At 41.6% G+C, this 26,044-nt stretch overlaps 1 long non-coding RNA gene across 3 annotated transcripts in view; it reads right to left on the bottom strand.

Moving 5' to 3' along the window:
* LOC142841762 (uncharacterized) overlaps positions 1-26,044 on the bottom strand; it is a 160,241-nt gene that overhangs the window by 62,739 nt on the left and 71,458 nt on the right. For all 3 annotated transcript variants that reach the window (XR_012909091.1, XR_012909093.1, XR_012909092.1), the window contains one exon: positions 21,557-21,679. This is a non-coding gene — a long non-coding RNA (uncharacterized LOC142841762). The remainder of the gene's footprint in view (positions 1-21,556; positions 21,680-26,044) is intronic.

Genomic DNA, 26,044 nt, shown 5'->3' with positions numbered 1-26,044 from the left:
CAGAGAAATAAGAGAACTAACAGATGTAATGAATCAAATGGACTTAACAGACATCTGTAGAACATTCAACCTAAATAGAAAAGAATATACCTTCTTCTCAGCATTTTATGGAACCTTCTCGAAAATTGATCACATACTCGGTAACAAAGCAAACATACACACACACACAAAAAAAAAAAACTGTAGTAACCACCTGCGTCTTATCAGATCACCATTGAATAAAGTTAGAATTCAACAATGATTTTACCCCCAGAAAACCCACAAAGTCATGGAAACTGAACAGTCAACTACTGAATCAAACAAAGTCTTGCTTGAATTCAACAAAAATAACAGCACAACACACCCAAACCTATGGGACACTATGAAAGCACTGCTAAGAGGAAAGTTCATAGCACTAAGTGCACACGTAAAGAAAATAGAGAAAGCTCACATTAGAGACTTAACAGCACACCTGAAAGTTCTAGAAAAAAAAAGAAGCAGATTAACCCAGGAAGAGTAGAAGACTGGAAATAATCAAACTGGGAGCTAAAATCAACAAAATAGAAACACAGAAAACAATCCAATGAATCAATGAAACAAAGAGCTGGTTCTTTGAGAAAATCAACAAGATTGACAAACCCCCATCCAAACTAATCAAAAGGCAGAGAGAGAACACACAAATTAACAAGATCAAAAATGAAAAGTGGGACATAACAACAGACACTGAGGAAATTCAGAGAATCATTAGGTCTTACTACAAAAGCCTGTATGCCACAAAATTGGAAAATGTAAAAGAAATGGACATTTTTTAGATAAGTACCATACACCAAAATTAAATCAAGACCAAGTGAACAATTTAAATAGACCTATAAGTCACGAGGAAATAGAAGCTGTCATAAAAAACCTCCCAAACAAAAAATAGCCCAGGACCAGATGGTTTTACCAGAAATTCCAAGAAGAGCTGATACCTATGCTCCTTAATGTGTTTCACATAATAGAAACAGAAGAGACATTGCCAAACTCTTTTTTATGAAGTTACAGTTACCCTAATACCAAAACCACACAAAGACTCAACCGAGAAAGAGATTTACAGACCAATCTCACTCATGAACATCGACGCAAAAATTCTCAATAAAATACTGGCAAACCTATTCCAAGAACACATCAAAAAAATTATCCATTATTATCAAGTAGGCTTCATCCCAGAGATGCAGGGCTGGTTCAACATACGCAAATCTATCAATGTAATCCATCATATAAATAAACTGAAAGAAAAAAAGCATATGATCATTTCATTAGATGCTGAAAAAGCATTTGAGAAAATTCAACACCCTTTTATGATAAAGGTCTTGGAGAGATTAGGGATACAAAGGTCATACCTAAATATAATAAAAACAATATAGAGCAAGCCGACAGCTAACATCAAATTAAATGGAGAGAAACTCAAAGCCATTCCACTAAAATCAGGAACAAGACAAGGCTGTCCACTCTCTTCATACCTCTTCAATATAGTGCATGAAGTTCTAGCAATAGCAATAAGACAACATAAGGAGATCAAGGGGATTAGAGTTGGAAAGGAAGAAGTCAAACTTTTGTTATTTGCAGATGATATGATAGTATACATAAGTGATCCCAAAAACTCTACCAAAGAACTCCTACAGCTGATAAATACCTTCAGTAATGTGGCAGGATACAAGATCAACTCAAAAAATTCAGTAGCCCTCCTATACACAAAGGATAAAGAAGTGGAGAGGGAAATCAGAGAAACATCACCTTTCACGATAGCCACAAATAACATAAAATATCTTGGGGTAACACTAACCAAGGAAGTGAAAGATCTATTTGACAAGAACTTTAAGTCTTTGAAGAAAGAAATTGAAGAGGATACCAGAAAATGGAAGAATCTCCCATGTTCTCGGATTGGTAGGATCAACATAGTAAAAATGGCAATTCTACCAAAGGCAATCTACAGATTCAATGCAATCCCCATCAAAATCCCATCAAAATTCTTCAAAGACCTTGAGAGAACAATAATCAACTTTATATGGAAAAACAAAAAAAAAACCCCAGATAGCCAAAACAGTCCTAGAGAATAAAGGAACTTCCAGAGGCATTACCATCCCTGACTTCAAACTCTACTACAGAGCCACAGTAATGAAAACAGCTTGGTATTGGCATAAAAACAGATCCATTGACCAATGGAATCGAATCAAAGACCCGGATATTAACCCACAAACCTAATGAACACCTGATTTTCGACAAAGGAGCTAAAATTATACAATGGAAGAAAGAATGCATCTTCAACAAATAGTGCTGGCATAACTGGATGTCAACCTGTAGAAGAATGAAAATAGATCCATATCTATCACCATGCATAAAACTCAAGTCCAAATGGATTAAAGACCTCAATATAAATCAGACCACACTGAACCTGAAAGAAGAGAAAGTGGGAAGTAGTCTGCAACACAAAAGACCACTTCCTACGTAGAACCCCAGTAACACAGACAATATGAGCAACAATGAATAAATGGGACATCCTGAAACTGAGAAGCTTCTGTAAAGCAAAGGACACTGTCATTAAGACAAAAAGGCAACCTACTGAATGGGAGAAGATCTTCACCAACCCCATATCAGAAAAAGGTCTGATTTCCAAAACATATAAAGAACTCAAGAAGCTAGACATTAAACTTCTAAATAACTCAATTAAAATTTGGGGTACTGAACTGAACAGAGAATTCTCAACAGAAGAAGTTCAAATGGCCAAAAGACACTTAAGGTCATGCTCAACCTCCTTAGCGATCAGGGAAATGCAAATCAAAACAACTTTGAGATACCATCTTACACCTGTCAGAATGGCTAAAATAAAAAACACCAATGATAGCCTATGCTGGAGAGGATGTGGAGTAAGGGGGACACTCATCCATTGCTGGTGGGAATGCAAACTTGTCCAACCACTTTGGAAATCAGTATGGTGGTTTCTCAGGAAACTGGGAATCAACCTACCTCAGGACCCAGCAATACCACTTTTGGGAATATACCCAAGAGATGCCCAATCATACTACAAAAGCATTTGTTCCTGGAAACAATCTAGATGCCCCTCAACCAAAGAATGGATAAAGAAAATGTGGCACATATACACATTAGAGTACTACTCCGCGGGGGAAAAAATGGCATCTTGAATTTTGCATGCAAATGGATGGAAATAGAAAACACTATCTTGAGTGAGATAACCCAAACCCAAAAAGATGAATTTGGTATGTACTCATTCATTAGTGGATTCTAGCCATAAACAAAGGACATTGAGCCTATAGTTTGCCATCCTAGCGAAGCTAAATAATAAGGTGAACCCAAAGAAAAACATATATAGATCCTCCTGGAAATTGGAAGCAGACAAGATCACAGGGCAAAAGTTGGGAACATGGGGGTGGGGTGGGGTGGGGGGAAGTGGAGAGGGAGAGGATTGGGGAGATCTTGAGAGAGTAGGATGGTTGAGATGGAGGAAGGGCGGATATGGGAGCAGGGAAGAAGATATTAATTAAGGGAGTCATTTTAGGGTTGGCAAGAGACTTGGCTCTAGAGGGGTTCCCAGGTGTCCACAGGGGATGTCCCCAGCTAGGTCCTTGGGAAGTAGAGGAGAGGGTGCCTGAACTGGCCTTGTCCCATAGTAACACTGATGAATATCTTAAATATCACCATAGAACCTTCATCCGGCGATGGATGGAGATAGAGACAGAGCCCCACATCTGAGCACTAGACTGCGATCCCAAGGTCCAACTGAAGAGCAGAAGGAGGGAGAAGATGAGCAAGGAAGTCAGGACTGCAAAGGGTTGGTCCACCCACTGAGACAGTAAGACTGATCTAATGGGAGCTCACCAAATCCAGCTGGACAGGGACTGAATGAGCATGGGATCAAACCGAACTCTCTGAATGTGGCTGACAATGCGGGCTGACTGAGAAGCCAATGATAATGGCACTGGGATTTGTCTCTACTGCATGTACTGGCTTTTTGGGATCCTAGTCTGTTTGGATGCACACCTTCCTAGGCCTGGATGGAGGGAGGAGGGCCTTAGACTTCCCACAGGGCAGGGTACCCTGCCATCTCTAAGGACTAAAGGGGGAGAAGGAGGGGGGAAGACGGAGGGAAATGGGAAAAGAGGACAAGGTGGAAATTTTGAATGGTATTATTTATAAAGCAATAAAAAAAGCAAAAACAGAAAAATGAGGTAGAAAAGCATCTCTATTTTTCCAAAATACCAGCCAATTTTCCAGACAGTTTTATTGGACAATTTGATATTTTCACTACTGGTTTCAAAAGGCTACCTTTACCAAAATCTAAATTATCATATATATTGTTAGCTTATTATTTTATACTATATTTAATTGAATCATGGGTTTAAAAGAACTACTAACTTGGACTTCCCACAGGGCAGGGAACCCTAACTGCTCTTCAGACTGGAGGGGAAGGGGAGGGGGAGTGGGGAGTGGAGGGAGGGGGAGGGAAAAGGGAGGCGGGGAGGAGGCAGAAATTTTGAATAAAATAAAAAGAACTACTAACTTACAATTTGTTTTAAAGTACAGTAGAGCTAGACTCCTGTGCATATGTGAGGGTACATGAGTGCATGCACGTGTGTGTGAACCCTGGGTGTCAGACCACAGGAGCCACCCAATTTATTTTTTGAGACAGGATTTCTCACAGGGAACTGGGATCGACTGGTGCAACCATGGTGGTTAACCAGTGGGTCCTGGGATTCCTTTTGCTTCCACCTCCCCAGGACCGATTACAATCATGTGCCCCCACACTTGGGTGCTGGGAATTGAATTCGGGTCTACGTGATTGCAAGTAGTTTACTGGCTGAGCTATGACTCTAGCCCCTAGTCTTCCCTGTATTAAATTTGATTTCATAAGCTCCCTCAATACGTATAATTATTTAGACAAAATATTAAGATCTTTCTGACTACACAAAAAGTAGTGTGAGGTTTTCAAATGAGAATTTCAGTAACTTTATGAATCAACTTGGGGATAATATCTTTGCAAAATTTAGTCCTTTTATGTCGCTTTGAGTAGCTTTAGTTTCCTTTATACAGATGCTGCACTAGTCTTTCCTCATTGAATTTTATTTCATTTTATTTTTATGTTAGGCGGTTTTTCATTAATGTCACAGCTGTCTGAGAAGACACTTGCCTAGGGCCCATTAGAGCAGAAAGGATGAAAGCAAAATGGGTTGTTTGGGTTCATAGTTTTGGGGGAGATTTTGGTTTTATTTGGTTTGGTTTGGTTTGGTTTGGTTTGGTTTGGTTTGGTTTGGTTTGGTTTGGAGACAGGGTCTTATATAGTCTGGGCTGGTCTTGAATTTGCCATAGGCCTTGAGCTTCTGATCCTCCCAAGGGCCGGGATTATAGGAGTGCACACTGGAAGTGGAGGTTTCAGTTCATGGTAAATTTGGCTTCACTGTTTCTGTGCCTGTGGCAAGGTTGACAGGCAAGGCTGATAGGCAGAAGCACATGGTAGAAGAAGCTGCATAGCTCATGACAGCTAGAAACTGGAAAAAAGAGGATCAGGGATAGACAGGGGTAATAATATCCTATTGATAGGCCCATTCTCAATTACTCAATGACCCTTTAAATACGTCTTACCAAGTTTTACCATCTTCCAATAGCAGCAAGCTGTGTGATAAGCTTTTATTTTTTTAATTTATTTATTTATTAAAGATTTCTGCCTCCTCCCCGCCACCACCTCCCATTTCCCTCCCCCTCCCCCAACCAAGTCCCCCCTCCCTCGTTCAAGTCCCCCTCTCTCATCAGCCCAAAGAGCAATCAGGGTTCCCTGCCCTGTGGGAAGTCCAAGGACCACCCACCTCCATCCAGGTCTAGTAAGGTGAGCATCCAAACTGCCTAGGCTCCCCAAAAGCCAGTACATGCAGTAGGATCAAAAACCCATTGCCATTGTTCTTGAGTTCTCAGTAGTCCTCATTGTCCACTATGTTCAGCAAGTCTGGTTTTATCCCATGCTTTTTCAGACCCAGGCCAGCTGGCCTTGGTGAGTTCCCGATAGAACATCCCCATTGTCTCAGTGTGTGGGTGCACCCCTTGCAGTCCTGAGTTCCTTGCTCGTGCTCTCTCTCCTTTTGCTCCTGATTTGGACCTTGAGATTTCAGTCCGGTGCTCCAATGTGGGTCTCTGTCTCTGTCTCCTTTCATCGCCTGATGAAGGTTAATCTTCAGGAGGATGCCTATATGTTTTTCTTTTGGTTCACCTTTGTTGTAACTAAGGGATATATGACACTCCCACATCACATCTTCTTATTTAGCTTCTCTAGGATCACGAATTATAGGCTCAATGTCCTTTATTTATGGCTACAAACCAAATATGAGTGAGTACATCCCATGTTCCTTTTTTTGGATCTGGCTTACCTCATTCAGGATAGTGTTTTCTATTTCCATCCATTTGTATGCAAACTTCAAGAAGTCATTGTTTTTTACTGCTGAGTAGTACTCTAATATGTATATATTCCATACTTTCTTCATCCATTCTTCCATTGAAGGACACCTAGGTTGTTTCCAGGTTCTGGCTATTACAAACAATGCTGCTATGAACATAGTTGAGCATATACTTTTGTTGTATGATAGGGCCTCTCTTGGGTATATTCCCAAGAGTGGTATTGCTGGGTCCATGGGTAGGTTGATCCTGAATTTCCTGAGAAACCGCCACACTGCTTTCCAGAGTGGTTGCACAAGTTTGCATTCCCACCAGCAATGGATGAGGGTACCCCTTTCTCCACAACCTCTCCAGCAAAGGTTATCATTGGTGTTTTTGATTTTAGCCATTCTGACAGGTGTAAGATGGTATCTTAAAGTTGTCTTGATTTGCATTTCCCTGATGTGATAAGCTTTTAAAACAGAAGTTTTCAGAAAAGTTTTAGATCTAAAAGTCTATCTCATGGATCTCAAAGTTCTGTGTCAATTTTTGCTCAAATTGTTTCCATGACAAAATATTCAAGGGTATCCTTAACTCCAGTTCTAGAGCAGTGGTACCCTCTTCTGGCTCTGTGAGCACCAAGCACAAATGTGGTACACATATATAAATACAGACAAAACATTCATATGCACAAAGAAAAGATAAATTTGTAAAAAAAAAAAACAACCTGTTAACATGTTGGAATGTAAAATTTGTGTGACCTAAATCTGTAATCTGGGCCATGTCACTCTTATTTGGCTCCAGAATAAACTCTCTCTCATTGCTTTTGAAATGATTGCTGATTTTTCGTTTGTTTGTTTGGTTGGTTGGTTTTGTTTTAATTATTGAAAGGAGGAAGAAAGACAAAATGTTGACTGTTTTCTGTCATATGGGTAAATCAGATTTAATCTATGTGTGTGTATGTGTGCTATGTGTGTGTGCATGTGTGTGTTATGAAATCGGCAGAATAGTCAATAGGGAGTCAGGGAAGCAGCAAGAGGCAGGGAGCAGGGACAGGGAAGGGTAATGGAGGTAGCTAATATATGCAAGGTACAAAGTATATAGTAACAAAGCACATCTTTTATTATAACTGAAAAGAGTTTCAGTAGGCATAAAGGGAAAAAATGTTATTTTACATAACGTGGTCAGGAAAGTCCTTCTTATGACAGGTAAAATTCGAGCAGAAACTTGGAGTTGCACAAACGAGCTACAGAACATCTTAGTGAAGAACAGTGAGAGCAAGAGGGGAAGAGGGAAGCCCCAAGGCAGAAGCATATTTGGCACATTTGAGAAATAGCTAGCTGGCTGTATTGTTCCTGATAAGATCAAAATGGGAACCAGGGAGTCAGTGAAGTAAGTCTTTTAATTTTGACTGGGTTAAAAAAGCAACAGGGAGGTTTTAAACAAAGGAACGAAATGCCTGATTTGTGGTTTGATATAATTATCATCACTTTTGGGGGTTGGAGATGTAAACCTTTAATCCTAGAATTTGTGAGGCAGAGGCAGGGAGGTGGATCTCTGTGAGATTGAAGCCAGCCTGGTCTCCAGAGCAAGTTCAAGGACAGCCAAAGCTACACAGAGAAACCCTCTCTCAAAAAACAAACAAACAAGCAAAAACAAAATAACAACAAAAGATAATGTCATTTTACTGGGGACAGCAACTGTGGTCAGAACACAGGGATGTGAATAGAATCTGTCTACAGAGATACTTAGCACACTCAAGGTATTTTCTGTGAGAGCACTAAACCAGAATCACACATGGAAGGAGTGTGTATTTCTGAGATAGAATTTACCGAATAACAATAAATTCACTAAGGCCAGCAGTTTTGATGACAGCAATTTGCCAGATAATCCTGCCCTCCTTGGTAATCTGTCTGAGACCAGTTCTTTTATTCTAATCTTGTTTTGTTTTGTTTGTTTTTGTTTTTCAAGACAGGGTTTCTCTGTGAAATAGTCCTGGCTGTCCTGGAACTCACTCTGTAGACCAGGCTAGCCTCAAACTCACAGAGATCCGCCTTCCTCTGTGTAGTGGCATTTCATTTGTATTTTAATAAATAAAGCTTGCCTGAAGATCAGAAAGTAAAACAGCCCCCACTGGTCAGCCTTACAGACCAGGCAGTGGTAACATACACCTCTAATCCCAGTAGCCACACAAGTGATGGAGGAAGGTCATTGGTTAACTAATAAAGAAACTGCTTGTCCTGATAGGTCAGAACATAGGTGGGTGGAGCAGACAGAACAGAATGCTGGGTAGCAGGAAGGTAAGATGCCATGCCTCTCCTCTCCAGGGCAGACTCGATGAAGCAAGCCGCCAGGTCAGACATGCTGAATCTTTCCCGGTAAGACTGGTGCTACATAGATTACTAAATATGGGTTAGGCAAGACTGTGAGAATTAGCCAATAAGAGGCTGGAACTAATGGGCCAAGCAGTGTTTAAAAGAATACAATTTGTGTGTTGTTATTTCGGGGCATAAGCTAGCCAGGTGGCCAGGAGCCGGGTGGCAGGAATGCAGCCCGCAGCTCCTTCTACACACTAGTTTGCCACAGAAACCGGGCCATGTATGCCTTTAATCCCAGTGGTGCACACCTTTCTCAGCACTAGAGAGGATTATAAAACAGGAGGAAACAGTTCTTAGTCTCAGTCTTATTCTGAGATTCCTGGAGGCAGGATCACCATTTTGGACTGAGGTGGAGGTAAGAGCCAGTGGCTGGCATTTTGCTTTTCTGACCTTCAGGTTAAACCCCAATTTCTGTGTTTGAGTTCTTACTAATCACACATCACCTCTGCTCCCTAATGCTGGGATTAAAGGTGTGTACCACCACTGCCTTGCTAGTCTAATATTAATTACTAAATAACTGGTAAATAAATACAGGGCTGGAGAGATGGCTTGGCAGTTAAGAGCACATATTGTTCTTCCAGAGGACCAGAGTTCAAATCATGCCATCCACAACTGGTAGCCCACAACCACCTGCACTTCTAGCTGCAGGTGTGAGGACCTGACTTTGAAAACTCCATTTTAAAGAAGGAGCTTGATCTTAAGCCATATAATGAGCTGGGGAGGGGACCAATCTCAGCACCAGAAATGTGCTGCAATAGCAGAATTTTAATTGATACCCTGAAAATAGCCAATTAAAGAGCTAGGGAGCAGGGTTATAAAATTTAATGAAGTCCAGATGTCCCTAGGAGGTATCCTGTCCTTGAAGATACCTTGTCAGTCATTTATGGCTCTTTACTGGGGTTTTGTGCCCAAAAACTGACCAATGGTTTGAGAACCTACCTTACCCTATGTCTTCCTTACCCAATACCAAGATGATGGGAAATGAACTCCTCTGACTATGGTGTTTCCCCTTTAAAAGTTCTACCCTCCCAGGGCTCCCTGCCACACTTTCCACACCAACAATGCTGGGGTGCTGGGAAGGTGTTGGTCTAAACGTAAGTTTGTATATTAAAAACCCTCATGTAATTTGCATCAGAAATCTGGCTCCGTGAATTCATTTGGGGACCAGAAACATGGGCATAACACCGGAAATCCAACTCCTTTGGTGAACACACGCACCTACACTCACAACCACATATTCATGCAACATGCATATACAATTTAAGAAATAAAAATAATAGTAAAAGAACAAGTAATAAACATCAACTCTCATACTGCAAAGAGCAGATATTTTTCATATAGTCATATATGTGGTTACAGCATGAATACAAGTTAATGAGGCTGTAGCAACATTCTAGGGGTTCAGAAGTGGACTGATCAAGAAGTTAATAGAATCTAGAGGGAGCTGCTACTGAGATCCACAGAAGATTCTGGGCTGAAAATAAGTGTTGCAGGTGCTGAAGAAATGGCTCAGCGGTTAAGAGCACTGCTGTTCTTCCAGAGGACCTGGGTTCAATTCCCAGCACCCACCTGGCAGCTCACAACTGTCTGAAAATCCAGTTCCAGGGGATCTGACACCTTCACACCAATGCACATAAAATAAAGATAAATCATAATTTAAAAAAAATAAGTGTTGCATGGTGGAGTGCACCTGTGGGGTGAAAAAGCAGAGAACAGGTTCAGGTCCTGAGAACAGGGAGGTGGACAAGCAATTGAGTAGGCCAAATCTCACACACACACAGAGAGGGGGGGGGAGGGAGACAGGGAGGAAGGGAGGGAGAGAGAGAGAGAGAGAGAGAGAGAGAGAGAGAGAGAGAGAGAGAGAGAGAGAGAGATTTCAGTGATGCAGACCTATAATTCCAGCACTTGGGGGCAGAAGCAGAAGCAATATGATTAATGTAAGTCTGAGACCAGTTTGGGCTATGTAGCGAGTTCTAGACCGATTAGGGCTACAAAGGACTGAAACAAAAAACAGAGCTCACAGCTTAAAGGAAATAAGAGATAATTTAGTCTGGAGGCAAATATGAGTGAGCCCAGGCCCAGGAACATGAACTTAACGTTATTCCAAGTATCATGTTCCAATGTAGCAATAATTTCATAAAGTTTTATAGTAATAGAACAAAGATATCACAAATCAAGGCACTTTAAATACAAAGATAAAAAATCAAATATGCCAGTTATAATAAAACAGGGCAATTTGTAATAGGCTTCAGATGTTATCTGGTGAAATTTTTAGCCTTTGAGTTACTGGAAGCTAGTAAGTCTGTATATGCCAAAAACATTCACCTAATAGTCACAAAGAAGTTAGGTCACATACATAGGGGCAATAAATGGCTATTTAGGGAACTAAACCAGTCTAAGATAATTTGGGCTCCTAACCTGTAACATTCCTATTCTCAATCAAGCAGCCCTATAGAATATTTAATACAAGCATAGCTTTTTGTTGCTTATTTTTGAGATTGCATTTTAATTACATTTCTCTCTCCCCTTTCCTCCCTCTAAATCCTTTCCTATATCCCTCTCCACTCTCCTTAAAATTCATGCCCTCTTTGTTCATCAATTGTTATTGCATACATGTGTTTGTATATGCATATATATTCCCAAATATAACCTGTTGAGTCTATATAGCATTACGTGTATGCATGTTCTCAGGGCTGACCGTTTGGCACTGGACAACCAGTAGAGTGTTCTTTTCTAGGGAGTACCACTTCTCCCTCTCCCAGATTTGCTCTCTTGCCTGTAGCTCTTTGTGTGGGATTGATGTTATGAGCCCCCTCTCCTCCCATGCAGTCTGACATGTTCATTGTTATCATCCTAGTTCAGCACGTGTTTGGGCAAGCATGCCGGTGAGACTGTGGATGCAGCTTCTGATGTTACTAAGACACCATCCCACAGCAAACTCCCTGCTCCTTTGGCTCTTACAATCTTTCTGCCCCCTCTTCAGCAATGTTCCCTCAACCTTAGCTGTGGGAGTTTTGTAGTTACATCCATTAGGACCAGGTTCCACAAGTCTGCATTTTGATTGACTGTGATTTTCTGTACAGGTCTCCATTTGTTACAAGCAAGAACATTCTTTTTCTGGGAACTTCAGGTCACAAGAGTGAGACCTTACCTCACAAGAGAAAAGAAAAAGATGTTACAAGGAAATGACTGTCCACCTATAATTGAATGTCACTGAGATGTATTTGAACAAGAAAAAGAAAATGCGAACAGTTTCCCATGGGAGCACTTCTTATCACTCAGTGAACAAAGTTTTAAACACTGTTCTCAAGGCAAAAGGAGGCTGATTCCGGACAGAAGCTCAGATTACAGCAGGAATGAAAAACAAAGAAACTGATTACTTAGAGAAACTATAATAGTAGGTCTCCTCCCACCAGGGACTATCGCTTGAGGGTTCTTGACCTTGTTGTAGACCAACAGGGAGTGAAAATAACCAAAACTCCTTATATAAATATATGAAACCGTCAAAGAGCTTGCTTTTGAGAAAGGGTCTCACTATGTAGCACTGGCTGCCTAGAAAGACCTACCTGCTTCTTCCTCCTGAGTGTTGGGATTAAAGTAGTATGCCACCACTCCTTAAGAATGGATAGCCTAGGTTTTATCAGACCCAGGCCAGCTGGCCTTGGTGAGTTCCCGATAGAACATCCCCATTGTCTCAGTGTGTGGGTGCACCCCTTGCAGTCCTGAGTTCCTTGCTCGTGCTCTCTCTCCTTCTGCTCCTGATTTGGATCTTGAGATTTCTGTCTGGTGCTCCAATGTGGGTCTCTGTCTCTGTCTCCTTTCATCGCCTGATGAAGGTTAATATTCAGGAGGATTCCTATATGTTTTTCTTTGGGTTCTCCTTCTTATTTAGCTTCTCTAGGATCACGAATTATAGGCTCAATATCCTTATTTATGGCTAGAAACCAAATATGAGTGAGTACATCCCATGTTCCTCTTTTTGGGTCTGGCTTACCTCACTCAGGATAGTGTTTTCTATTTCCATCCACTTGCATGCAAAATTCAAGAAGTCCTTGTTTTTTACTGCTGAGTAGTACTCTAATATGTATATATTCCATACTTTCTTCATCCATTCTTCCATTGAAGGGCATCTAGGTTGTTTCCAGGTTCTGGCTATTACAAACAATGCTGCTATGAACATAGTATAAAACCGGACTCACTGAACATAGCGGACAATGAGGACTACTGAGAACTCAAGAACAATGGCAATGGGTTTTTGATCCTACTACACGTACTGGCTTTGTGGGAGCCTAGGCAGTTTGCATGCTCACCTTACTAGACCTGGATGGAGGTGGGCGGTCCTTGGACTTCCCACAGGGCAGGGAAACCTGATCACTCTTTGGGCTGACGAGGGAGAGGGACTTGATTGGGGGAGGGGGAGGGAAATGGGAGGCGGCGGTGGGAAAGAGACAGAAATCTTTAATAAATAAATAAATTAAAAAATAAAAAAAAGAATGGATAGCCAAGGTTGTTCTCAACGTTGTAAGCCTCCTGCCTCTCTGATTCTGACTCTCCAGATATCTAAGTGCCATCACAACTGAAGAAAAAAGATAGGCTCTCATTGTGTAGCTCTGGATGGCCTGGAGCTCTCAATGTAGACCAACCTGGCTTTGGGCTCTCATTGTGTAGCTCTGGATGGCCTGGAACTCTCAATGTAGACCAACCTGGCTTTGGGCTCTCATTGTGTAGCTCTGGATGGCCTGGAGCTCTCAATGTAGACAAACCTGGCTTTGGGCTCTCATTGTGTAGCTCTGGATGGCCTGGAGCTCTCAATGTAGACAAACCTGGCTTTGGGCTCTCATTGTGTAGCTGTGGATGGCCTGGAGCTCTCAATGTAGACAAACCTGGCTTTGGGCTCTCATTGTGTAGCTCTGGATGGCCTGGAACTCTCAATGTAGACCAACCTGGCTTTGGGCTCTCATTGTGTAGCTCTGGATGGCCTGGAACTCTCAATGTAGACCAACCTGGCTTTGGGCTCTCATTGTGTAGCTCTGGATGGCCTGGAGCTCTCAATGTAGACAAACCTGGCTTTGGGCTCTCATTGTGTAGCTCTGGATGGCCTGGAGCTCTCAATGTAGACAAACCTGGCTTTGGGCTCTCATTGTGTAGCTGTGGATGGCCTGGAGCTCTCAATGTAGACAAACCTGGCTTTGGGCTCTCATTGTGTAGCTCTGGATGGCCTGGAGCTCTCAATGTAGACAAACCTGGCTTTGGGCTCTCATTGTGTAGCTCTGGATGGCCTGGAACTCTCAATGTAGACAAACCTGGCTTTGGGCTCTCATTGTGTAGCTCTGGATGGCCTGGAGCTCTCAATGTAGACAAACCTGGCTTTGGGCTCTCATTGTGTAGCTCTGGATGGCCTGGAGCTCTCAATGTAGACAAACCTGGCTTTGGGCTCTCATTGTGTAGCTGTGGATGGCCTGGAGCTCTCAATGTAGACAAACCTGGCTTTGGGCTCTCATTGTGTAGCTCTGGATGGCCTGGAGCTCTCAATGTAGACAAACCTGGCTTTGGGCTCTCATTGTGTAGCTCTGGATGGCCTGGAGCTCTCAATGTAGACAAACCTGGCTTTGGGCTCTCATTGTGTAGCTCTGGATGGCCTGGAGCTCTCAATGTAGACAAACCTGGCTTTGAACTTACAGAGATCTGCCTGTATCTGCCCCCTGAATGCTAAGATTAAAGACTTGTAGCACCACAATAACCTCCCAAAAAGTTTTTAAAGGGTGTAACTTAGGGAATTATAAAAGTAGGAAATAAATTGGTTGAGCTCCTAAAAATTAAACCTGAGGTTTCATCACACAAGCTAAGAAAGCCCCATACACTGATGTGCTCAGCCCCTATTCCATGAATAATTTTACAACCTTAACCATACAGAGTTGGAAGAAAGGAAATAAACACAGAACAGGTGGCACAAAGAGATAGTACATTAAAAAGATGTACATCAATTAATGTATGTCAAATTATATTAACTGTAATTTTACTAAATGCATCAATTAAAAACAGATTGTTAGACCAAGCTCACTCACTCATAGACTAAGCAGGTGCACACACAGTTGCTTGCTTTAGTTAGGAAATGTATGTATTATAAAAATTTATAGAAATATTTAAAACCTGGGATAAAACTGGGCATGTCTGCCTGTAATACCAATGCTTGGAAGCAGGAGAATCAAGAATTCATGATCATTTTTGAGTATATAGTGAATTGCAGACCAGTTTTGGCTACATAATATCCTGCCTCAAAAACAAACACAAAACAAAAAGGTGAGGAATGGTATGCCATTTAAACACTCTGTGGTGTTTTGAATAGGCATGGTCCCCACAGACTCATGAGATTGAATCATGGCTCATAAGTAGTGACACTATGTGGAGGCGTGGCCTTGTTGGAAAAGGTGTGGCCTTGTTGGAGAAAGTATGTCACTGTAGGGGGCAGGTTTTGAGGTCTCTCATACTCAGACTACTCCTAATGTGACACACAGTTGCTCCTACTTCCCACAGATCTAGATGTAGGACTCTCAGTTCCAGCACCATATCTGTCTGCATGCCACCGTGTCCCACCGTGACAATAATGGATGAAACCTCAGAAACTGGAAGCCAGCCCCAATTAAATAGTTTCCTTTAGAAGAGCTGCTGTGGTCATGGTGTCTCTTCACACAATAGAAACCCTAAGGCTCTATCCAAAATAAATTTTACACACACATCCTAATATCACATAAAATAAATCAGAAAGCATTGCTAGGTCTAGCACTTGCTACCAAGCCTGATGACATCAGATAGATCCCAGGATCCACCTGATACAAGGAAAGAACTGACTCCTGCAAGTGTGTGTGTGTGTGTGTGTGTTGTGTACAGATAGATAGATAGATAGATAGATAGATAGATAGATAGATAGATAGATAGATAGATAGACAGATAATAAAAAGTATTTCTAGAAAGTGGGCTTGATGGTTCATGTCTTTATTTCTTTTTAATTTTTTTGAAGGTTTATTTAACTTTTTATTTTATGTGCATTGGTGTGAAGGTGTCAGATCCCCTGCAACTGGATCTTCAGACAGTTGTGAGCTGCCATGTGGGTGCTGGGAATTGAACCCGGGTCCTCTGGAAGAGCAGTCAGTGCTCTTAACCACTGAGCCATCTCTCCAGTCCCTGGTTCATGTCTTTAAATCCCAACACTTGGGAGGCAGAAGCAGGAAGATATCTGTGAGTTTGAAAACAGCCTGGTCGGCAGTTTGAGTTCTAGGCTACATACATAGTGAGACCTTGTCTCCAAAACAATATAAAACTAACAGCACTGCTAGAGACATTGCCACAGCACTCACAAGAAGGTACGGCAGCTCCAAATATTTATGTCACTAATAATGTAGATTCACAATGTAGAAAGAAAAGTTTAGCAACAGGAAAAGGTTTTGGAATGCTCGGTGACTAAAATGCATCACCAATCTGAGGTGTTTCCGGCATGGTTTGCCGACGCTGCATAGTGGCAGTTCATTGCTGCCTGGATTCTGCACACACGACATGCATACTTTACATTGAGCATGTCACTAGAGCATGGAAAGCTAAAGAAGGCTGCCTGAAACATCTTGGCTCGGATCCAACGCTGCTGTCGGTTATGAACTGCCGTATTTTTTTTTAGTGTACATGCACATTTTCCCTGCTCTTAAAGGGATATAGTTTTATTTACAGAAGGCAAGTCCTTTTAAGTATTTCTCTACCATTGTTCCTCAACATGTCATATTTGAGCAATAGTGTGTTAGAATCTTGGATTTTTAAGAATGTTCTTTGGCTGGCAAGATGATTCAGTGGGTGAAAGCACTTGCTGTTAAGCCTAGCAACCTGAGCTTGGGGCCCAGGACCCACACATTAGAAAGAGAAAGCCCTCCTCCCAAATGTTGCATCTGACCTTTACCTGTGAGTGACTTCCATGTGTGCACAGCGGTACACAATGACTTCCACATATATGCACATGAAATAATAAAATGCATTACACATTAAAAAACAAAAGTAGAAACAGCTGTTTGAGTTGCTCACTAAAGTTTTATTTTTTAAAAAATTAAGTGCATTTGGCTTGGAATTAGAACCGAATTTCCAACGCTTTCTGAAATGGCTCTAAATATACTTCTGCCATTTTATACTACAGATTTATACAAGGAGGCAGTTTCAGCATGAGAATTATAAAATCAAAGTATCAATCAACTATGAAAAATCTTGAAGATGATCTACATCCTGCAATATCAAATATCCAGCCAAGAATTAATTCTTTATGTAAAAATAAACAGGCATTTTATTAGTATGCAAATTTGATTTTGTCTTTAATTAATGGTAAAATTACATGTATACAAAAAAGTATAAATTTAATTATAAGTAAAATAGATTGTTTTCCCTCTTTTTTGAGCTGGGGTCTCACTCTATCACCCTGGCTGACCTGGAACTCACTGTGTAGACCAGACTGGCCTCAAACTCGCAGAGATCCACCTGCTTCTGCCCCTCAATGCTGAGATTTAAAAACTTGTGTACCACCATGCCTGGCCTACTTTATGATCTGTTATCATCAAATATTTTATTGACACAGATCTATTTTATAAACCTGCTGTTGTGTAAAATTTTCTCGGGTGAGGAGTCAAGCGTGAATAAAGGTGCTGGGAGAGGGCTCAGGGCTTGGTGTGCAACCATGAGGACCTGTGTGGACACGGCACTTTGTAAAAGGCCAGGCACATCTCAAGTATGCCTGTCATTCTGGTGCTGCAGGGGGCGGTGACAAAAGAATCACTCTAGCCAGTCTAGCCAAAAGGGCTCCGTGTTCCTAGAGAGCTGCTGCTTCAGAAGGATAAGGCAAACAGTGATAGAGGAGGACACGCTATAGTCCTCTGACTTCGAGGAGAGGAAGATGCATGCATAGCTGTCCACAAATATGGACATGAACCACATACAGACACATCTCACACATGCACACTGCACGTGTACACACACAATTAACAGAATTTCATTTGTTTATTTTGATTCCTTTTGTTTATGTGTATTGTGTATCCATGTGCATGTGTTATGTGTGTGTATCCATGTGCGTGTGCTCAGGGAGGAGAGAGGTGTCCGATTGCCCTGGAGCTGGAGGTACAGGCAGTTGTGAGCTGTCTGATGTGGGTGCTATGAATTGAACTTGGATCTTCTGGAAGCACAGTGCATTCTTAACTGATGAGCCACCTCTCTAGCTACTTAAAACATTTTTAGAAGAACGAATAAAGCTTTAAAATCCTTGGTTTAGATAATATGTCATTAGACACAGCATCGAAACAACCAGTGAGCTGGTTATAGGAACACACACCTGTAATCTCAGCACTCAGGAGGTAGAGGCAGAAGGATCAAGAGTTCAAGGTCTATATCACCTACACAGCTTAAAGGCAGCCTGTGCTACAAGAGACTCTACCTCAAAAAGGGACTGGGAAGATGTCTTAGTTGGCAAAGTACTTACTATGCAGGCATGTGGACCTAAGTTTAGACCCCCAGGGCCCACAGGGTACTAGAAGTAGTGGTATATAATCTGTACTCCTAGCATTGGAAAAGCCAGCAATTCTTGACAAGCCAGTGAGCTCCAGGTTCAGTGGGAGACCCTGTCTCAAAAATAGGGTGGAGCATGATAAAGACACTCAACACAATGAAAGAAAGGAAAAGAGGGCTAGTGAGATGACCCTGTTTGTAAAGGCCCTTGCAGTCAGTCCTTACAGCCTGAATTCAACCCGCAAGTCCACACTGTGAAAGAAGAGAACCTACTCTGGCAAGTTGCCATCTCATCCCCATCCCCCCCACACACAATGAATGGAACATTTATTTAATTATTTAATTAATTAATTATTTATTTATTATGTATACAGTGTTCTGCCTGCAGGCCAGAAGAGGGCACCAAACACCATTACAGATGGTTGTGAGACACCATGTGGTTGCTGGGAATTGAACTCAGGACCTTTGGAAGAGCACACAATGCTCTTAACCTCTGAGCCATCTCTCCGGCCCAATGGAACATTTTTTTAAGTGAGAAGTGTATGGTGGTGCACATCTATAGTCACAATACTCAGGAGACTGAAGACAGTTTGTCAGAGGCCAGTCTGCGCTACAGTGAATTTCAGACCAGACTGGACTATATATAACAAAACCCTACCTCAAAGAGGTGAGCAAAAGAGTCAATTAAAAGAAAGCCAACAGAATAAGAAAGTATTTGCAAATATTATGTGACATTATATTTATGCATAAAGAATATTGGAGATAAGCTGGACAAGGAGGCACAATCCTATAATCCCAAAACTCAAGAGGATTACTGAAAGTTCAAGACCAGTTTGGTATAGTAAGACATAGTAAGACACTGTGACAAGAAACCAAAATAAATAAATATAAAACAATAAAAGATATACAAATAGTCAAGCATAGGAGTACCCAACTTTAATCCCAGCTCTTCGGAGGCAGAGGCAGATAGACCTCTGTGAATCTGAGGTCAGCCTGGGCTACATAGTAAGACCCTGTCTCAAAAACAGAGAGTACGAGTAGTCAATAAGGCTTGAAAAGATGTTCAACAGAAGTAATCATTAAGGAAATACAAATGAAAATGATAATGGTATATGACCAGGATGGCTACAATTAAAAAAATAACAAATGTTGAAGAGGTGACATTTGAGTACTGTCAGACATTGCTGGTAGAAATGTAAAATGGCACAACTATTTTTGTTTTGTATTGTTTTTTAGACATGGTCTCATGTAATCCAGGTTGGCTTCAAACTCACTATTTAGCCAAGTATGACCTTAAGTTCCTTATCCTTCTGCCTACCCACCCCCAAGTGCTGATATTATAGGCATGCAGGAGCACACATAATTTATGTGGTAGTGGGGAATGTCAGGGCCCTCATGCATGCTACACAAGCGTTCTACCAACTGAGCCACACCCCTGTGTTGTTGGAGGCTGCTTGTTTGCTTTCGGCTGCTCAGCCCCAAAATAGCCACACAGAAACTGTAATAACTGCTTGGCCAATTACTATAGCATATTTCCAGCAAGTTCTTACATATTGAATTAACCCGTTTCTACTATTTTATATTTTACCACGAGGTTTGTGGCCTACTGGCAAGGTTCCAACTAGCAGCTCACAACTTTCCCCTTTGGCAGCTACATGGCGTCTCCCAACTTCACCTTCTTTCTCCCAGAATTCAGTTTAGTTTTCCCCACCTTTCTCTGTTCTGCCCTGCTATAGGTCCAGGCAGATTCTTTATTCATTAACCAATAAAAGCAACACGAAGACAGAAGGACTTACCTTTTTGTTTAAACAGAAAAGGGGAAATGGTGTGGAAGTCTTCCTGTATATGTGTTGCTTTTATTGGTTAATGAATAAAAAAACTGCCTTGGCCTCTGATTGGGTAGAGTAGAGCTAGGCAGGGAAAACTAAACTGAATGCTGGAAGAAAGAAGACAGAGTCTGAGAGAAGTCATGTAGCCCTACCAAACACAGACACTGGACAGAATCTTGCAGGTAAGCCACAGCCATGTGGCAATATAAAGACTAATAAAAATGGGTTAAATTAAGATGTAAGAGTTAGCCAAAAATACGCTTAAGCTATTGGCCAAACAGTATTGCAAATAATATAGTTTCTGAGTGATTATTTCAGTGCTGAACAGCTGGAAACAAACAAACGGCCTCCTACAACATCCTGGTCTTTCATACAAGCACTCTGAAATATCATTTAGCCATTCTTCAAAATACCAAACATACAAACTCTTCTATGTCCTACTACTCCAACCTCTGGGTATATACCCAACATAAATGAAACATATGTTTGTACAAAAAACTTGTGCACAAATCTTCATAATGGCATTATTCATAATAGGCAGAGTACAGTAGTACAGTTTATATGTATGAAGTTCAATTCCCTGCACCAATAAAACAAATCCAGATAATAGCCAAATATTGGGAATGGGCCATCATGTGTATGAGTGAGGAAAATATGGGATATTTATTTTTTAATGTTTATTTTTAAACTCAAAAGTTGTTTCTTCATTTTACATACCAACCACAGTTCCCCCTCTCTTTCACCCCTCCTCCCTCTCCCCCTCACGTTCCCCTCCCAACACTCCATCCACTCCTCAGAAAGGGTATGACCTCCCATGGAGAGTCTACAAAGTCTGTCATGTCATTTGAGGCAGGATCAAGCCCCTTCCCCCTGCATCAAAGCCGAGCAATGTATCCCTCCAAAGGGAACAGGCTCCAAAGAGCCAGTTCATGCACTAGTCCTGGTCCTACTGCCATGGGCCCCACAGTCTGCTCAGGCCACAGAACTGTCACCCACAAAAATATGGGATATTTATACAATGGAAGATTATACACTTATAAGAAGAATAAACTGCTGAGGATACACGCTACTTAGGGCACAGATAAACACTGAAGAAATTGTATCCAGAAAATAGTTACACAATAGCGCATAGATTACTCCATTTCCTTGAACTGACAGGCAGGAAATGTAAGAAAGAGAAGGGAGCTCTGCAGAGGACAATCAGCAACAAAACATACCCTCACCTACAGCTTGCACTTGGAAGGAAAAAGGCCACCCTAACCAAGTGAATCCTCAGAACATGGGTCCGGCCTAGTGCATGAGAGCACTCAATAAGAACTAGGAATCTTATCAAGGCAGGAAGATAGAAACATGGTTGCTGGTGGACTAGCACCACAGCCATCAGTCCCATGGCCCTGCTCCCAGAGCTAGGGTTAGTGAACAAAACTGTACCTTGTTGTGCCAACAGAAGAGGGTGCTCTTGAGCTAATCAACCAAATAAGGCATCCAAATTTTGGCCCCATAATTCCAGGAAACTTGGGGACATGTTATTGTGATGAGAAGAACCCATAGCATCTGTAGGAGGGTACAATAAGAGAACAGAAAATCAAGAGTCAAACTTTTCATTATCTTGTTATTTTTAACTTTGGGGGAGAGGGGCTTTCTACTCACAAGTGGATGTCAGAGGACACTTGCTGAAGTCAGTTCTTTCCTCCTACTGTGTAGGACCCAGGGGTCATATTCAGGCTTTCAGACTTAGCAGCAAGCTCCTATAGCGACCAGGCCATCCCCTTGGCCCTAATTTTATATTTCTTTTCCCTTTTATTTCTTTATTTCTTGCTTGCTTGCTTTTGTTTTTGAGGCAGGGTCTCATGATGGCCTTGAATTTGATATATAGCCAAGGACTCCCTTGAACACCTGATTCTCCCACCTCCACCTCTTGAGTGCTGGTACTAGACACTTGTGACAGTACACTCCGCTGAGTCAAACTTTTTTTTTTAAATCTTTTTTATTTATTTATTTAAAATTTCCACCTCCTTCCATCCTCCCATTTCCCTCCCACTCCCCTCCGTCCCCCTAGCTCTCCAGTCCTAAGAGAAGTCAGGGTGCCTTGCCTTGTAGGAAGTCCAAGCCCCCCCCCATCCTAGGAAGGTGTGCATCCAAACAGACTATTTTACTTTCTGTGCCTGAGCGCTATGCCTGCATGTATGTCTGTGCACCATGTGTGTGTCTGGAGGCCAGGGAAGCCAGAAAAGAGCATCTGATTCTCTAGACCTGGAGTTCCAAATGGTTGTGAGCTTCCAGGTGGGTCCAGGGAATTAAAACCAGGTTTTCTGGAAGAGAAACAATACTCTTAACTAACGGGACATCTCTCCAGACGTCTTTATAGGCTTCTCTTTATTTATTTAGTGCCTGTAGGATGTGCTGGGAATTGATGTCAAGGCCTTACACATGCTAGACAAGTAGGGGCTCTGCCCCTACCACTGGGCCCCAGCCTCTTTGAGTCTAACCTTTCTCTAGTGGATGTAAATAATCATCCTATGATCAAAAGTACCACAAAGCAGAGGAAAAGACAAATTAATATCATTAAACAATCAATAGAAATATGAAACAACCAAAAATGGGAAATTGGGGCTGATCAGATGGTTTAGTGGTTAAGAGTACTTGTCCTTACAGAGGACCCAGGTTTGATTACTACCATCCATATGTTGGCTCACAACTACCTGTAATTCCAGTTCAGGATATCCAATGCCCTCTTTGGGTCTCCACGGACACCAGGCACACACAAACATGCACGCAAAAATGCCCATACAAATAAAATAAAAATAAATGCCCTCTAAACAAACCATGAGAAATGGAAAAACCCACGAAATAGGTAAATATGAAATGAATGCTGACTGAACTCAAGAAAGACACTGAAGGGAAAAGTCAAAATCATCTCAGACGAGAATACTAAATTAAAGGTTCTCAAGGCTTTTTAGTCCGTGGCAGGAGCATGAGAAGGTCAAGGTCATTCTCAGCTACACATCAAATTCAAGGCCAGTAGGGGCCACGTGAGACTCAAAGTAAATATATAAATAAAAATAAGAAGTTAAGACTAAACTGAGCAGTGATGGTGCAAACCTTTAATCCCAGCACTTGGGAGACAGGCAGGCGGATCTCTGAGTTTGAGGTCAGGCTGGCCTTCAGAGCGAGTTTCAGCATAGCCAGAGCCACACAGAGAAATTGTCTCAAAAAACAAACAAGCAAACAAACAAAACAAAACAACAAACAAGGAAGTTAAGACTAGTGGCCTGTGACTGTAATCCCAGCTGCTTGGGGAGGCCACGGCAGGAGGCACACATGTTTGCAGCCAACTTCAGCAAGTTAGTGATACTCTGTCAAAAGGAATTGAGCTGGGGGCTAGTGGAGCGAGCATACAGAAGAGCCTGGGTTCAATCCTCAGGATTGCAAAAAACAAACAGGTAAAAGACAGAAAGAATGGCAATAAAAAGAAGTTAAGAAAAAGCAAATTATGGCACAGAAGTCATGTTTAAATTTATCACAGTTGACACAGAACGCTCAGTAACAAAATAACATCTAAATGTACATATTAAAAGATTCTGCCATGTACTCAGGAACATCTGTAACTGAGGAAAAACCTCGATAAACCTGCTAGCTTCCCTTGCTTTCAGTTGAGTTTAAAATTCTTAATTTTTGGAGGTCATGCAGCTGGGCAATATATTATTAGTCTCCCATTAGCCTTGCTTTCAACACCACTTCTGCTGTGTGGGTAATGAGAATACCGGTTGCCTAGGTTACTTTTCAGGAACATGGAGTCCACTTTTGCTGAAAGCACTGAGCCCCGCAGATGTCCAATGAGTGACTAACTCAGTAGAAAAGCTTGGCCTCTCTGTCTTTCAATTAATTGCACATCTCCTTGACTGCCCTGGCCTTTAGGTCAGACTGTATCTTCTCAATATTTCATGTAGAATAGATGAGACATATTAAAAAACCTTGTTTGTTCAGAACTGCACAAGGTTAATTTGACCTCAAGTTACTGAATCTCTCCTCCTTCAGGAATGAGCACCACAAGATAAGAATGATTAAGACAGATTGTTGGAACAGACCTTGGAGATATCCAGGCATCAATTCTTTCCTGCCCATTGCCCCCAGTTCCTCCCTTTGGCAACCTGAGTTCTCTAACATGATTTATGTTGCCTTCATTTGTTTTGTTTTGGTTGGTTGGTTTGGTTTTTTCAAGACAGAGTTTCTCTGTGTGTAGTCAGACTTTTTTTGGGTTGCCAGCTCCCAGATAACGACACAGAGACTTCTGATTAATTATGAAAGCTTGGCCTTTGCTTAGGCTAGTTTCCAAGTAGCTCTTATAACTTAAATTAACCAATTTATATGAATCTATGTTCTGCTATGTGGCTTGTTACCTCTCCTCCAAAATGTACGTCTGACTTCCTATGTGTCTCGCTGGCAATTCCCACCTGTCTTCTTACCAGAGTTTCTATCTCTGCTCAGAAGTCCTGCCTATCCCCTCCTGCCTAGCTACTGGCCATTCAGTTTTTTATTAAACCAATCAGGCCTTAGTAGATGAGGCATAACATAGACACATCTTCACACAGTGTAAACAAATATCCTGCAACATCTGTGTAGTCCTGCCTGTACTGGAACTCACTCTGTAGACCTGACTGACCTCGAACTCACAGAGATACCCCTGCCTCTGCCTTCTGAGTGCTGGTACAAAAGGCATGGACCACTATGCCTGGCACCCTTCAAGTTCTTTGTTTCCTAGTTTTCCACATAAATCTTTTTCTTTGCTCCAACCACTGATTGGCCTTTTCCAGAAGAAAATAACAAACTTGTGTTGGTAACTCATTGACAGTCGACTCTGGAACAAAGCTAAAGCAAACAGATGTTGATGCTAAAAGATCCAAATACAGTCAGCCAGGCACAATTAGGCAGGCCTGAAATCCCAGAATTCAGGAGGCTGACACAAAAATATCACAAGTTACTGGTCAGCCTGGGTAACACAATGAGACTCTACCTCTTAAAGAAAAAAAATAACTATATGCCAAAATATAATAAACCTAAGAACCAATTAGAAAGGAAAAACAGAAGGGACCAATATACTTGAAAGAAAGGTGTGGGGTGAAACAACTGAAAAGAAACTCAAGTAAAAAAAAGTGTAAGTGAGGGCCAATAAGATAGCTCGGAGGGGTATAAGTGTCTGCACCAAGTCTGATGACCTGAGTTCAATCCCCAGAATTCACATAGTGGAAGGAGAGAACTGACTCGTGCAAGTTGTTCTCTGACCTACACACACACACACACACACACACACACACACACACACACACACACTCGCATGCGCACACCCAGTAAAATTTTAAAATATTAAAAACAAGTAAAGTAAAAATTAACCAAAATTTCTGTTTTATACATTCAAGACTTGTGGAAATTTTGTATTTAATAGATCTTTCTGAAGATTCTACTAGACAATTTTTATCTAAGGGATGATTGGCAGCCTGGCCAAGAACTAGACAGACTTCAATCGGTTTCATTATAAACCTACCTCATTGTTCAACTCTTAACCATGCACAAAAAAAAAGAAAAAGAAAAAAGTTAGGAGTTTCAGAATATAGAAACTGGGCCTACGTGGCACAGGCCTAAAATCCTAGCCACTTAAGAGGCTGAGGGAGGAGGATCCCAAGTTCAAGGCCAGTGGGTGACTGACTCCATTCACAGCCAGTGTGAACGCAGTAGTATTGATTCAGCCTCAAAATAAAAAGGTAAAAATAGGACTGGGGACACAGTTCAGGATATAATACTTGCCTAACGTGAATAGGTCCTTTGGTTCCAGGGTGGAATTGTAGCTCACTTGACAGAATGCTTGCCTAGCATGTACTGAGCCCAGCATTCAGTTCCCAGTACTGCACAATCTAGGCATGG

Source organism: Microtus pennsylvanicus, chromosome X, assembly GCF_037038515.1.
Source record: "Microtus pennsylvanicus isolate mMicPen1 chromosome X, mMicPen1.hap1, whole genome shotgun sequence".
In the NCBI taxonomy this organism is placed as follows: domain Eukaryota; kingdom Metazoa; phylum Chordata; class Mammalia; order Rodentia; family Cricetidae; genus Microtus; species Microtus pennsylvanicus.
Note: the sequence above shows the minus strand (reverse complement) of the source record. Positions and strands in the feature narration are given on the sequence as shown.